Source organism: Haemorhous mexicanus, chromosome 3 (assembly GCF_027477595.1).
Source record: "Haemorhous mexicanus isolate bHaeMex1 chromosome 3, bHaeMex1.pri, whole genome shotgun sequence".
Taxonomy (NCBI): Eukaryota; Metazoa; Chordata; class Aves; order Passeriformes; family Fringillidae; genus Haemorhous; species Haemorhous mexicanus.
The window spans coordinates 88253897-88267984 of NC_082343.1; the positions used below are offsets into that span (position 1 = coordinate 88253897).

The 14088-nt window shown below is 40.4% G+C and overlaps 1 long non-coding RNA gene across 1 annotated transcript; it reads left to right on the forward strand.

Annotated features, from left to right (window-relative positions):
- Positions 1-1963: 1963 nt before the first annotated feature.
- On the forward strand, positions 1964-6476 carry LOC132325380 (uncharacterized). The gene is made up of 3 exons (XR_009485928.1): positions 1964-3277; positions 3378-3489; positions 4405-6476. It is a non-coding gene; the product is annotated as an uncharacterized LOC132325380 (long non-coding RNA).
- The last annotated feature ends 7612 nt before the right edge of the window (positions 6477-14088 follow it).

Here is a 14088-nt window from a genome sequence, read left to right on the forward strand (position 1 = left end):
GTTGACATATGCTAACTCAAAAGTGCTTCCACAGAAGCATCCCTGAAAAGGCTTAGGATGAGGACATCAAGTGCATTCCTCAGCATCGATCATTATAATAAGAAACTTTAAATTGTGCTTAGAGCTGCTCTGCCTCATTGCTGTCATATAGGAGAGGCAAGGTAGCAGGCCATGCCAGCAATTGAGTAGGAAGCTTTTCATATTCCTTCCTTCTGGCTGGTGTCAGACCTTTTCTGGGCAGTACTAGGTGCATGCAATCAGTTGAAGCCAACTGAAAACAAGATCAGACTTGGTGACAGTTTGGGCCATAACTTAACATTTTTGTGGCCAAGGGGTCAGGGCATCTGGATCTCTTTGGGAAGTTGGGTCACTGACAAATCCACTGTGCCACCTCTGAAAGACCTCTCGCCTTCCCAAAGCCCAATACCTTTGTTTATTTTTCCTCCATTTTTAGAATAGCATCCCCAGATTTCACCTATTTCTGCTTCAATTTCTCTGCTGATGCCAGGGTAACTTGGCAGAGAACCATGGGCAACCACTCTGAGACAGCTAAGACTCATTTTGCACAAGCTAATGACTCCTGCATGGTTTGCAGGAAATTTTGAAAGGTAAAAGCAAGACTTGAACTTTTCTCAGGCTTCAAAGGGTTAATTTTCTCCAGAAGAGCATCTCCATCTCTTTGGCAGGGTGGATAAGAGTTGTCTGAAGAAAATATTCGGACAATGTGTAGTTCTTTTGTTTCAGTTCTACTCTTCAAGAATTGCTAAATGGAGCCACCAGAGAGAAATGTCTCTGAATTTCAAGCTGACACTCAAAAGCTGCTTGTCTTAAAGCTTTTGTGTCTGTTCACATTTCCAGGGTAAACATCAGAAAGTTATTAGAGGCCATTTCATCTGTAGCTCTGGTAACATGTCTGCTCCATAACTTAAGACAAAGTTAGAACTATAAGGAGAATGAAAATCCTTCTAAACTGCAGAATTTTCTAGGGACATTTTGATCCCAGTTCTGGAAAACTTGAATATTAATGTGTTAAAGAAAAATACATAGTTTCAGATGGATCAATTCTTTCCAATTTAGATTTTTCATACATCTCACATATATCTATATGAAACACAAAAACCAAAGTAAAAAGCCTTTGCCATAAAAAAACCTATAAGACTTTAATCCAAAGATGTAAATGTGAGTTATTTTGACATTGCCAGAGACTTCCAACCTGTTTTTTTCCTCACATAAATGAAATATGAGTAAAAAAGACAAGACAAAACATTTGAAGAGAACTGCACTATTTTAATAAAAAGATGCTCTGCTAGTGGCTTGATTATCAACTGTAATCAGAATAGAAGGGTTTGTTTTTGTTAAAATACAATTTAAAAATGAAACTCTTAGGTAATTATACAGCAGCACTCCGTTAACTGGCAGAGAGTCTATAATGGCATCTACTTCAGAATTTATTTCTCAAACAGTCATTTATGTTATCCATCAGTCACTGATTTCCCACATACAAAAAATAAATTTTTGTGACGCTCTTCAGCTCTGGCAGATAGCAAACAAATATCTGAATTTTGAAAGAAATATTTTTAATAAGGAAAATTTTCTTTTTCTGAGATTAGATACTTCACTGTGCTTTTTTTAATTTTTAGTTGATTTAATGGAATTTTGCATTTTTTTATAGCAGCATGTGTAGCTTATTCCACAGAATTTGATGGAACTATGAGAGTTGCCTGCATATTTGAAGTGCAGGGATTTTACTAAATGAAGGATGTCAATGCAGTTGCTCTAACAGGTAATTATGCTTCATGAACACTGAATTCTAATTAGAGAAGAACAAGTCCCTGGCAATAGCCACCTCCTTATACAGTGAATTAAAAAGACAACTAATTGGCAAATGTGGTGTGAAACTCTATTAAGTACATAATCTTCTTCATCTTTTTATCCCTGTTATCATGCCCAATTTGCAAATTTGATTTAGATATATAAAGGACATGAAGATTGGCCTCACTTGCCCAGTTCTGGAAAACTTGCTTATTGTGAAAGTAAAGAACTGAAAAATAAGTCTGTTTTTCCATGCCATGAAACACCTTGAATATATGACACCTCACTGATGTAACTTACAGAAGTGTAATGTGTAAACAGCAGATTAGGATACTGTAATTAGGGGGTTTTCATTGCATCAAACCATATCTTAATGATTAGCCTTACTATGCAGCCTTTTTTACATATATTAAGTTTCTTTCAATGAAAAGCAAAATGATAAAATACACCAGCTCTCCACATTCAAATTCTAGAAACTATAGTTAATAAGGACAGATATATGATATTAATATCATTTTAATGTAATTTCTCCACAAACTAAAAATGTTCTTCACATTGAACCCTATTTATCCCATACAGGTAAACAAATGAAAAAGAGGTTCAACACTGAACAAAATACTTCTGGGGAAAATACAGTGATCTGTTGAAAGGTTAATAAAAATAGAAAGACATTTAAACTTTTTTTGGACAATTCCAGGGGGGTTTTAATGGGTACTAAAGGGCATAGAAGAAATATCAGCATTGTTTCTTCTGCATCATAAGTGATCTTTCATGATTATTGAATAAAAAACATGTTCACTGTTACATAGGTGTGATATCCAAATAAGACTAATTTGCAAGTAAAAGAACACTCCCTTAAAAATGTTCTGAGATCATCTCCAGGTTAGGCTTGAAAATAAAAAACTACATCTAATTTCTCTATATGAAAATACAAGATATGGAATAGCAAGTTAAGATGAAGGAAACATAGTAATTTGTTTCTTAGGCTTTCCAGTTAATCTTCCTGCACATAGATATTAATTTCCAATATTTTCTCATACGTAATTGAACTTTCTTTTCTGCAGCAATGATAGTAATCCTCCTCATTTCTTCTCCCTTCTTCTCATTTTCTCCTATTTTCATATTTAGGAAGAGGGCATCTCATTTCTGAGGAGCCTGGTGACCCAGGACTGGCAGCACACATGGACATTCTCCGTGCTTTCATTGGGACAGGGAAGTGCAGTGCTGAGGACTCCCTCACTGAGATCCTGACTGCCAGCCACATCATGCTGGAGGTGGGGGAGGACCTGGCTTGGGACCTGGCTTTGCACGAGCTGACAGCTGTGTTTTCCCTTTCTGCAGAAGGAAAGAGAGAAAGGGAAAAGCTGTTGTGTCATCTGAGAGAGCATCTCCAGCTGGGAACGTTGTCCTTTGCCTGCTGCCAGTGTGCTGCAAACCAGCACTAGAGATAAAGATTTTCAGAGAGGTAATTTAGCCTGTGCTCAATCAGGCTTTCTGTGAAATATCTTTGAAAGCCAAGTTGCCTAAATTCCTCTGTCTACATGGACTTTTCCTGCTCTTTCCAGAACTGACGCTGACAGGGGGATGTTGTGAAGAAGCCTGAGCCTCCCAGGTCTTTCTGCTGAGAATGGCAACGATTTAATGAAGAGGTGCAAATGGATGCATGAGTGGCAAGGGGTGAGGAGCACCAGAGAGAGAATGTGCCTGTCTGTGCATGACCTGCCATGCCCCTGCAGATGTTCTGCAGGCTCCATGAAGTAATGAGCTGGGGAAGCCTGCTCCTCTGCAGATGCTGCTTAGAGGTTTGATGCACACTAGGGAATAAGCCACCCCTCAGATAACAGTGGCATCTAACAGGTGCCTTGCCTGGGAATAGCATCTATCTACAAAAGGCATAAGAAAAATGTCAGCTTGTGATGGATCACTCAACTTCTTAAATCACTGAACAATAATCAGCAGTGATTCAAAGGCTGGTTTAGGCAGTTTTCTAGAATTAAGCAATGCTTTTCACATTTCATATATATAGAGTAGATAAATTAGCATAATATACATTAGATATTATAATTTAGTGTATGTACACATTATTATATACATAACACATGCACACACAGATTAGCATTCTTGTAAAAATATGTACAGCTTTTTTATTTATAAAGAATGGAGAGTATAATCAAATGTCAGGCCCTGAAAAACCCACATGCCAAGGGAATGCCAAGTACTCCCCCATCCCTGTTCTATGGCAGGTGGCTTTGAGGGACTACCAGAGGAACCTCATGACAGTGAATAAAACTGACTGTGCAAATTGTGAGTTTTCTTCCTGGGGGAGCTCAGTTTGGATTTTGAATTGCTTACTTGAAGCACAGGGTCTTCCACACACCGTATTTCTGGGTTGTTTTTCCAGTTCCTTTTGCTCTCTATTCTGCATTGCAGACCTTTTGTTTAGAAAGGGTAGTGAGGGCTGCAGACAGCCCCTGTGGATGTCAAGCTGGTGAGCTGGTAGCAGACACAAGCACTGTCTCCTCCAGAAATAGCAGCCAGGTTAGAACTGACTTTTCCTACAAGCTTTTCATGCTTCTCTTGAATTGGTTCCAGATGCCAGGCTGGCTCCAAATCAGGATGCAGAGACTTCCAACTGGAAAAGCAAACAGAAGAGGACACCCTCATATCCTCACATTCCCAGTCAATTCTTTTATTAATTTCTTTTCTATTGATAAGCCACCCCCAGCTGAATGTATTTTCAACCAGATAGAAGCCTGTGTGATTGTCTCAGGCATTCTCCTGCCCGTGCTGCAGGGACAGGACTCCTATATTTTCATTTCTTATGAAAAAAATGGTGTACTCAATTTGTATTTTCCTCTTTGACCAAGAAAGCATGTGGAATGCATTGTTCCAATCTGCAGTTTTTATTTAAACCCTTTATTTTAATGGATACTCAGATGTCAGTCTGTTTAATCACTCAATGCATTTTACTGTTTCCTCTGGATTTTGAATATCTATTTGTTAGAGCTTATATGTGCAGGGACAATTTTCATTTTTTTTATATCATGAAGGTATAGCTTCAGTTATTAATGACTGAAGATTGTGGTTGTCTTCATAAATGATGATTAAGCCCTTACTTCATGGACTATTTAAATACTTTTGGAACAAAGAAGTACTCAGTATAGGAATTCTTCTTCCTCTTGAACTGAACAGCAAAACAGCAATCCGTTTCAAGAGGTAAGATTTTATCCAGGGCAGCAAAAGAGTGCCGTGTTCTGGTCCTGAGATATAAGAATATATTTCATGCTAAAATATTTGAAGTTTATGAGTACTTAAATCATATTCTAGTGACTTCTTATGAGGAATGATGCCTTAAGTTTTAGCTCTCATATTTTTTAGATTCTGTGCTGCCTAGGTGTGTAGCTCTGAACTTCATATTGAGTGTTAGTAAGCTGTCTTCACAGAGTAGGTAGACAAAACAATCCTTTTCCAGCTTGAGACCAAAGACAACCTTGGTTACAAGTTTCATGCCCAAAAAGCATAAACAACAGCAGAATGAACAGAGAAAACAAGGAGAATGGGACTTCACAAAGTGAAGCTGTAATTGGACAATTACCCCCAATATGCAAATGGACCAAGACTTATAAAAGTGTGCTGGCTTATGACAAATCATCCATTTTGTGACCATTTAAGGTCCATCTTGGGTATGGCCTGGCCAGGCTCTTGTGCTGCCCAAGGTGCATCCTTTTAAGGCCTTTCAAAAATACCTACTTTCTTCTCTTAGCTCAGTCTAGTCTCTGTTTCAGGTCAGCCTCTCATGGCATCAGGAGAACTAAAATTTTACTTAAAATAGGGAATTACAGTAAAGGATAGATTAATATATTTTTTGAGGGGGATGTGTTCCATCTGCAAAGTGCTAGTGCTAGTGCTTGCCAGAGTTGCCCTCCAGCTCCCATGGCAGCAAAAACGTCAGCTACCCAAAAGGTGCCTGCATCAGCAGAAGTGGGGAACATTGCAGGATCCATCACACACAGACTTCTGTAGCAGGATGACTACAGTAGATTGAGGAATCTAACTTGCAATATTCACTTGGTACAGCATGATAGAGATTACTTTTTTCCCTTCTTAGCTTTATTTTCCTTTTCTTTCCCCACTGTACCTTCAAGGCATTTAGAAATAACTTAGTACTGGGAATTTTTTATGTTTTTTGCTTATACAAAATATGTCTTTATTGCTTTTCTACTGAAAGTAATAACATAATCCAAGTGGTTTAAAAATAACCGTACAATATCTGTTCTGAGGGAAAAAGATTTACCTAAGGAAATTTGTTTGGGAGTCTTTAAAGTGCCCTCTGGATATTATTACCATACTGTCTCTACTAATTTTCTGTAAGGGTGTCAGATGTTTCCTCTCTTCTGTGTTTGATGTGGTTATCAGACTTCAGATTGATAACTACATTAAGAAGACTTAAGTATTTTTAATAATTTTTGGGTGAAAATTAATTGAGTGTAACTCAAAGAAGGGAGGGTAATTGAGGCCTTTTAAAATATAAATAAGTGCTGCTAAAAAAAAGAAAATGTTATGACAGTTCTTTTAGAAGTCATGAAGGTGAGATCACAGTCTTCGAAGTGTATTTAAGTGCTTTCATCAAAATAAACTGCAGTTGGTTAAAATAGGTATCTAAAGCTAAAGTTGTGCTGCCACAATTGCTTGCATGTTTTCCCCTAAGAAACTCTCCACAGATTGAATTGGTAGAAGCTGATGTGCATTTCTTTTCCCAGGACTGTGGCTGACTAATGTATTCAATTTAGAGTGTTTTCCCTGACCTAGATGATACTGTAGGTCTTTTCACGGAGTGAAATTGCAGATGAATTTGTCTGACCATCTCACCCTGACATTTAGAAACAGAAATCTATGTATGGAAGTTTTGCTGCCACTACAAAACCCTGAAGTAGGCAATCATCCCTCTTGAGATGAAGAACAGAGTTATGATACCTATTTCTGAAACCTCTTTAGGAGCTGAAGTGTTGGGTTGTTACTAAACACATAATACTTGTATTGCACCCAGATCATCAAGTACAACAAATAATCATAAATGCTATTTATAATCAAGCTTTGCTATTTCTCCTCATACCCATATACAGATACCTGTATATAGATACACTGTTTTCAGTAACTCTGAAAATTACTCTGAAAGACAATTTGGTACCTACAAGAAGAGTACAGACATGAGCTGACATTAATCTGGCCTCACAAGTGTAAAGGAATTTCAACTATCCCCAAATATCAGTAACTTATGAACTTGATTTGTCTCACAAGTAAGAGTGGGCCATCCAAACTACTTATTAAAACAAGAGTTTAATAACAGTCTTATTTTTTTGTTTTTCCTTATAATTTTGGGAGGGAACTTACTTTGGATGTTTTCAACAGAATTTTAATATTTCTCTTTCATCTTTGACAGTAGCTCTCCTTTCTCCTGCCTTGCTCTTCAAATACACATCATCCTGTCCTTCTTTCATCTACTTTTGAATACTACCATCTGACAGAAAAAAATCCAGTAAAGGTCCCAACAGAGTCACATATCAATGCAATCTTTGGGAACGATGCAAGATGTGGTCTTTGTGCTTAAGGTTGCACTGCCAGAACCTCCTGTGTTCTTCAACACCATTTGCAGGGGTGGCAATGAATGGTGGTTGCCAGACATGATGGGCAGCCACAGGGAAGGGACTTCAGCTCTGTCGAGGCCAGTAGTTTCTGCTGTTCAGCCCATATATAATTGTGTGTTAGGCACCAACATCTCTCACCTTAGCCATGTTGTGAAGAAATGCCTTACCTACAACTCCTTCCCTTTCTCTCCATGAAGTAAGTCACACTCTTGATGCATTAAGGAAAAAAGCATCCAAGTCCAATTCTTTACAAGTTATTTTGTTAGCTGTGATTCAATGTTCGGAGACCATTCACACCTTTCCAGAGAAAAAGTCCTCAATGCAGAAAACACAAGAAAAATGCTTTTCAGAATCAGTTCTGCTGCATAAATGTTTAGTGAATAATATCTTCCCATTGCTACTTTTGCAGCAAGGAGAAGATACTATTCAAACTTGACATTCCTGTAATGTGCTGCATATTGATAGATGAGAGTGATGTTTAAAAACGGTTTTGAACATTCCCCTAGGAGAAAAATTAAGCTGTTAAAATTATTTAGTCTGTTCACTTTTCTTAAGGCATTTCCTATGGAAAAATAAATTGGTTAGTTCTTTGGGAATAAAAGTTGGTTGTCGGGACATTATCTCCAGCATCTTAGTAATAATTATAACTTTAAAACACATATCTGATATATATCTAGTCAGATATGGCATTGACTTACAACACCTAAGATGTGGATATATTATAGAGGCTCGAAGTAGTTAACATGGTTCTGACCCTAACTATTCCCCATTTGAAGATAGACTGCATAATAAAAATGTCCAGATGTGATCCTCTCCCACCTCAACTAGTATTTCAAATTGTGCCAAAATTCAAGTTTCAGTGAAAACTGATATTTGAAATTTTAATAATCGTTGAGTTTGGATCTGTTAGCATACAAATCTTGGCAGGCCTAGCTGGGTATCCCTAGCATCCTGAAGAGCAAAACATGCTTGTGGTGAGTCTGTGCCTGCCCCACAACGTTTCCATCTCCTGTGTCTGGGGCATGCCCTGCCCTCAGCTCTCAGCGGCGCTCTGTGATCCCTGTAAGGGTGCCAAGGGCACTGCCACGCTCTGCTCAGCACATGTGGCAGTGAGGAGGCATTGCCAGCCAGCCTGCTCCAGGGCTTCCACTGTCATGTGGCCTGACCTCTTCCTTCCTGGAAGCGCCGGTGCGCCCCCAGCTCAGTTTTCCAGGGACAGTGCTGCTGCTGAGCTGCAGGAGAAGCGTGGGAACCCATGACAGCCAGGACCAAGAAGGACATGGAGCCTGCAAGTGGGACTCTGCTATGGGACCTTGCACGGTGGGCTCTCGGTGCAAGGCTTTTGTGTGGCTCTGGTAAATTCTACAGCCCACATGACCCCCAGCAAACAAATGCACGTGAAAATCCACTTTGTTTGAAAAGAGGACAACAGTGCACTGCCTTTGGCACAGCTCTGGCTGAGGAGTGATTTCTTCTGACCCCAGTGTGACATACAAGGTAAATTGCCGTGTTGGTTTTGCACTGCCTGGTTTTTGGTAGCAGGAGAGACACGGAGGTGGCTTCTGTGAGAAGCTGATAGAAGATTCCACTATGTCCAGCAGGAGATGGACATTGTGCTGATGGAAGCTGGGCCAATTAGAGAGGTTGGCAATGCCTCTAACATTTTCAAGAAGAAAATAAAAACAGTCAGAGAAGAGGAGGAGGTGAGAACACGTGAGGCAAACAACATGGCGACACCAAGGTCAGTGGAGAAGGACAGGAGGAGGTGCTCCAGGCTCCAGAGCCGAGACTCCTCTGCAGGCCAGGGTGAGACCGTGGTGAGGCAGCTGTGCCCCTGCAGCCCTTGGGGATCCCTAGGGTCTGCAGAGATCCACCTGCAGCCCGTGGGGAAGGTGCCCATGCCAGAGCAGGTGGATTCCTGGAGGAGGCCCAGTGGAGAGAGAGGGCCCTGCTTCCAGGCTGGAGCAGCCTGTCCCTGGAGGACTGCATCCCATGGAAGAGAGACCCATGTCACAGCAGTTTTGGGAGGACTGTGTGCCCGTGGGAGGGACTCACTTTTACAGCAGGTAAGGTCTGGCTGCTGCTCATGAGGTTGGATCCACGCTGGAGGAGTTCCTGGAGAAGTGCCTCCTGTGGGAGGGACCCCACGGCCTCACAGGGGAGGGACTGCTCTCACAGAGCAGCACAAGAAAATTTCAGTGATGAACTGACCAAACTCCCATGCCCTGTCTCCCTGTGCTGTCAGTGGGAAGGAGGAAGGGGATTGGGGAAAGAAGGTTATAAGGGCTTACTTTACTTCTCATTATCCTCCTCTGACTCTGTTAGTAATAAATTCACTTTGTACCTTTAAGCTGAGCCTGTTTTACCCTTGAAGTGTTTTCTCCCAGTCCTTACCTCTACTTATGAACCATTGTTAATTTTTTTTCTCTCCTCTGCCCAGCTATGGCAGGGAAGAGTCAGCGAGCATCTTTTGTGGGTGCCTGGTGTTTGGCCAGTGTCAAGCCACATCAATTACATCCTCTTAATGAAAATTTAAAATAAGCATGGAGTGGCGTGCAGCCTTGGGTAGGTTGCCTCCATCTACTGGTTTGAATGGAGCCCTGCTGGCTATAGTGTAAGCTTGGCACCTAGCTCACACATAAACACCCATGTTTAGCTACCTTACTTCAGCTGTCTTAAACCCACCTCCTTGAGGTGGGAATCAGTTACCTGAACGTAGACATTCAGTGTCATTGCAAGGGCCATAGAGTCTAAATGCCCTAGGACATTTGAGTCATCTGAGCCATCTGCTATCTCAAATTGAATTAGCAGCTTGTACTTAGGTGTCATTCTCTGTCTCCAGTCCAAATTTTCAGAAATGAAAAGGGGTACAAATCCTTTCTCGTCCATCCCACCAGTTTCTCAGACAAACTGGAGTCTCTTTGGGTTCATCCTAAGTTCAAAATAAAGCACATACATAAAACCCAAGAAGGATCACCGTCACTGAAAAGAATTCTAAAGATGAAGAAAATTCACACAGTATCAGGAAAACCTCAAGTTTCATTTTTAAGGGTGAAAAATAGACAAAATTCTGATAGAGAATAATGTCTTTGGGAATAAAGAAATTTTGTGACTTAAACCAAGAATTTTGACACGGCCTCAATGACAAATACACTAGGGAAGAAATTTATATTAAAGTCATAAATAAGAGTTTCTTACTGCTAGAAGTGACAGAAAAGAAAAAGCTACAACTTTAAGGCTTTATAGTTAGAGTAGCTTTCTATACTTTGGGAATGTAGAATATTTTCAGTGTAAACAAAGAAGAATGGACTTAAATTCTGGGAAAAAGAATTATTGGTGAGCTACCCAACTGAAAATTATACATGTCAAGCATTGTTTTAAAATATAGATTAATGCAAGATATCTCACTGCTTTAAAATCACGCTGCAGTTAGTTCCCTAACTCCCCATCATTTGAGGCTATTCTTCATCAATGTATACAACTCCAGTAATGGTAAAAACATAAATTAAATCAAATTAAATTAAATTAAATTAAATTAAATTTTAAAAAAGAGAAAGACCTTTTATGGTTGCTAAGAGAGAATGCATACTTGTGACTGAATCCAGGACTGGCAATGAGTATTTCACAGGCTAGTGATCATATGCTTATCTACCTGAGGGAGAGCCTAAATATTGCTGTAATTTTATTTTATATTTAAAATGCATCACACTTGGAATCCTTGTATCCCCTTATCTGTTGGGATGCTTTGATTCACCAGGGACAAGAATTTAATCCTCATTATTTCTCTGCACTACTGCGAATTGAGTTCCTCCAGGCACGTTGAACAAGACCCACAGGAGATGTAAATATTTCCACCCTGCCCCATGCAGTTGAGTGTGATGATCTCAGGTACAAGTCATATTTCTCTCACACATATCCAATACCAGGGGTAATCACAGAAGTGCTGAACAAGTGAGGATGATGGCAGCTAAGGGGTCTGCATCTGCTATCTTGACTCATATTTTGGGAAGCCAAATGGGGGAAGTATTGCTCAAGTAGGCTTCCCCAGCCCTAGTGTACCCCATGCAGAGGTCTAGTGGGCTGGGTTTAGGAAGAAGGCATCAGTTGTTCAGCCCACTGGGTCAGAGTGCTTCCAGAAACACGCCATATCTAATCCAGGATAAAGTTTTGAACAGTGATTTTGAGGCTCTAAATTATAGACTCATTTGTAAAACTCCTTTGTGATTGCAGTTCCTGGACTCTTTTCTTAGAAGTAAAAAATAGATTCTGAATAAAACAGTATTTTTATCTAAATGCAAAGTGCCAGATTCACAAGTGGTGTCAGCTGGCTCAGCTCCACTGCGTATGAGGAGCTTGAGCTTATCCAACCAAAAAAGAGCACTCAGAAATTTTGGAATGGGAGAATGTCTCACTCTCTGGTCTTTGCATTAATTAATGTGGCAGGGATTTGAGATGTTTCCAAAGACCATGCCATGCTCCTCAGAAAGGAGCAAAATCATTCCACAGAAGACAAAAATAGACAAAATAGTCAATCAAACCTCAAGAGTGCACTGTGCCAAGATGCTGCCCAAAGTCGCAATTAGAGCAAGCAGGGTTTTTTTAAACAGGCAGATGTTCAAACAATAACACATTGAGAGGAGGCCATGGTAGCTCACCATCAGCCACTGACTCTGTGCCCGTGGCTTAGAAGCCTGGCTGATCTATGAAATGGAAAGAGTTAATTTCCAAGGGAGAAAAAAATCAAACACTGTCTCATAGAGGAAACCAAGTGCAGGCAGCCACACCAGTGTGTAGGACATGGTATCTGGGAGCCATCTGTGCCCAGAGCTCCCAGCTGGCACTATCTACAGTGCAGCCTTGCAGTGCAATGACAGCCCCAGACCCGCATGTGCCAGGGAGTGCTCCGGCCTGGGAGACCTTGGAGTGTGCTGCAATTGCTGAACATCACTCCCAAGGAAGCTGCGAGGGTGTTTGCAGAACATGAAATTACCAGTGGTAAAAGGTGTCAGGTTGCAGAGTTCTTATTTAGTGGTTAAACTCAGGGTAGGAAGGTTTTTCTCTACTAATAGGTGCTGTGGAGAGTTAGAATACTTTCTGCTCCTGGTGTTGTTCAATGCCTGTTTTTCTGCAAAGGCCGAAGGAGGGTTTTGGTCCCAGTGCAGCTCTACTGTATGGAAGTGGTCTTTGTGGATGGCGAACTGACTGGATGGAGAAGTTTGCTCCTCTGAAGCAAAGCTCCCAGCCTGAGTAAGAAGAGTTGCTTTACTGAGGTCAAGGAAAAGCACCAATAAAAATTAAATATGAATGTCTTTAGGGTAAGAATGGAAACATATAGCTTGCCCAAAGAAGCTTTGAATGCCCCATCATTTCCTTCCAGTATCTGGAGGGAAGCTACAAGAAAGATGGGGCAAGATTATTTACAAGAGCATTTATTGACAGGACAAGGGAGAATGGGTTCAAATTGCAAGAAAATACCTTTAAATTAGGATATTAGGAATTTTTTTTTTCCTGTGAGAGAGGTGAGGCACTGGAATATGTTGCCTGCACTTGGCAGTTGTGGATGCCTTACGCCTGGAGGTGCTCAAGGCCAGGCTGGATGGGTCTCTGAGCACCCTGGTCTAGTGGAAGTTGTCCCAGCCCATGGCAGGGGCTTGGAACTAGATGATCTCCAAAGTTTCCTTCCAATCCAAGCATTCTATGATTCCATGATCATTGGACATGCTCAAGGTCACATTGGATGTGATCTTGATCAACCCAATGTATTGAAAGATGACCCTGCCCATGGCACGGGAGGCTGGACTAGATAACCTTTAAAGGCTCCTTCTAAACAAAATGTTCTGTAATTCCATATTTCAAGTCAGCATGTGCAGTTTTATGAAGAGGCAGATTGTGGTGCTGAGTGATGGAAAATACATGACTGCCCTTCAGAAGTAGAAACTGATTCATATTCTGTGCTAAGATGCTGAGGTGGGAGAGTGGGTCATTTAGGTCTGCATTGGAGGCGAAAGCAGGCAACAAATATTTTTTTTTCATGTTCACACACAGGAAACATATTCTTTCAGCAACACTTGGTAGGTCAAAATGTACTTTTCTTTCCATCTTGCAGTCTTAGACAAAGAAGTTTATTGAAATATAATTTTAAGGGACAGTAAAAAAAGACAGCAGGTTCCAGTCAATGCTTAAACAGCTCATAGACTAAAACAATTTCTATTCAAATCAGCCCTTTCTTTAGACATGTTTCTTCATAGATGTCAGAGTCTGAAAGCTGATATTAGTCATATTTCGAATTTCTGAAAGTGGTATTTTTAGGAAAGTCTGAGCAATAGTAATTGAAAAAATTCAGGAAAGCTAAAATTATGTACAGTCAGTGCAGTGTAGTAGCACGTTCATTTCATATGTGTTACGGAAACAACAGTGCAGTTACTGATTTTGCATAATTTCACTTTGACATTTTCCTCTGCCGTTTCTTGTCTTTATCTCCATATGATGATGAAACTTCAGAAAAACAGGTTTCAACACACTAAGGAGTAAAAATAAGTAAAAATAGTTGAACAAAGGGTGACAACTGAAGGTTGCAGCTTGGAAGGTATACGGCACTAACAAAACCACATAATAAATGATAAATTTGAAT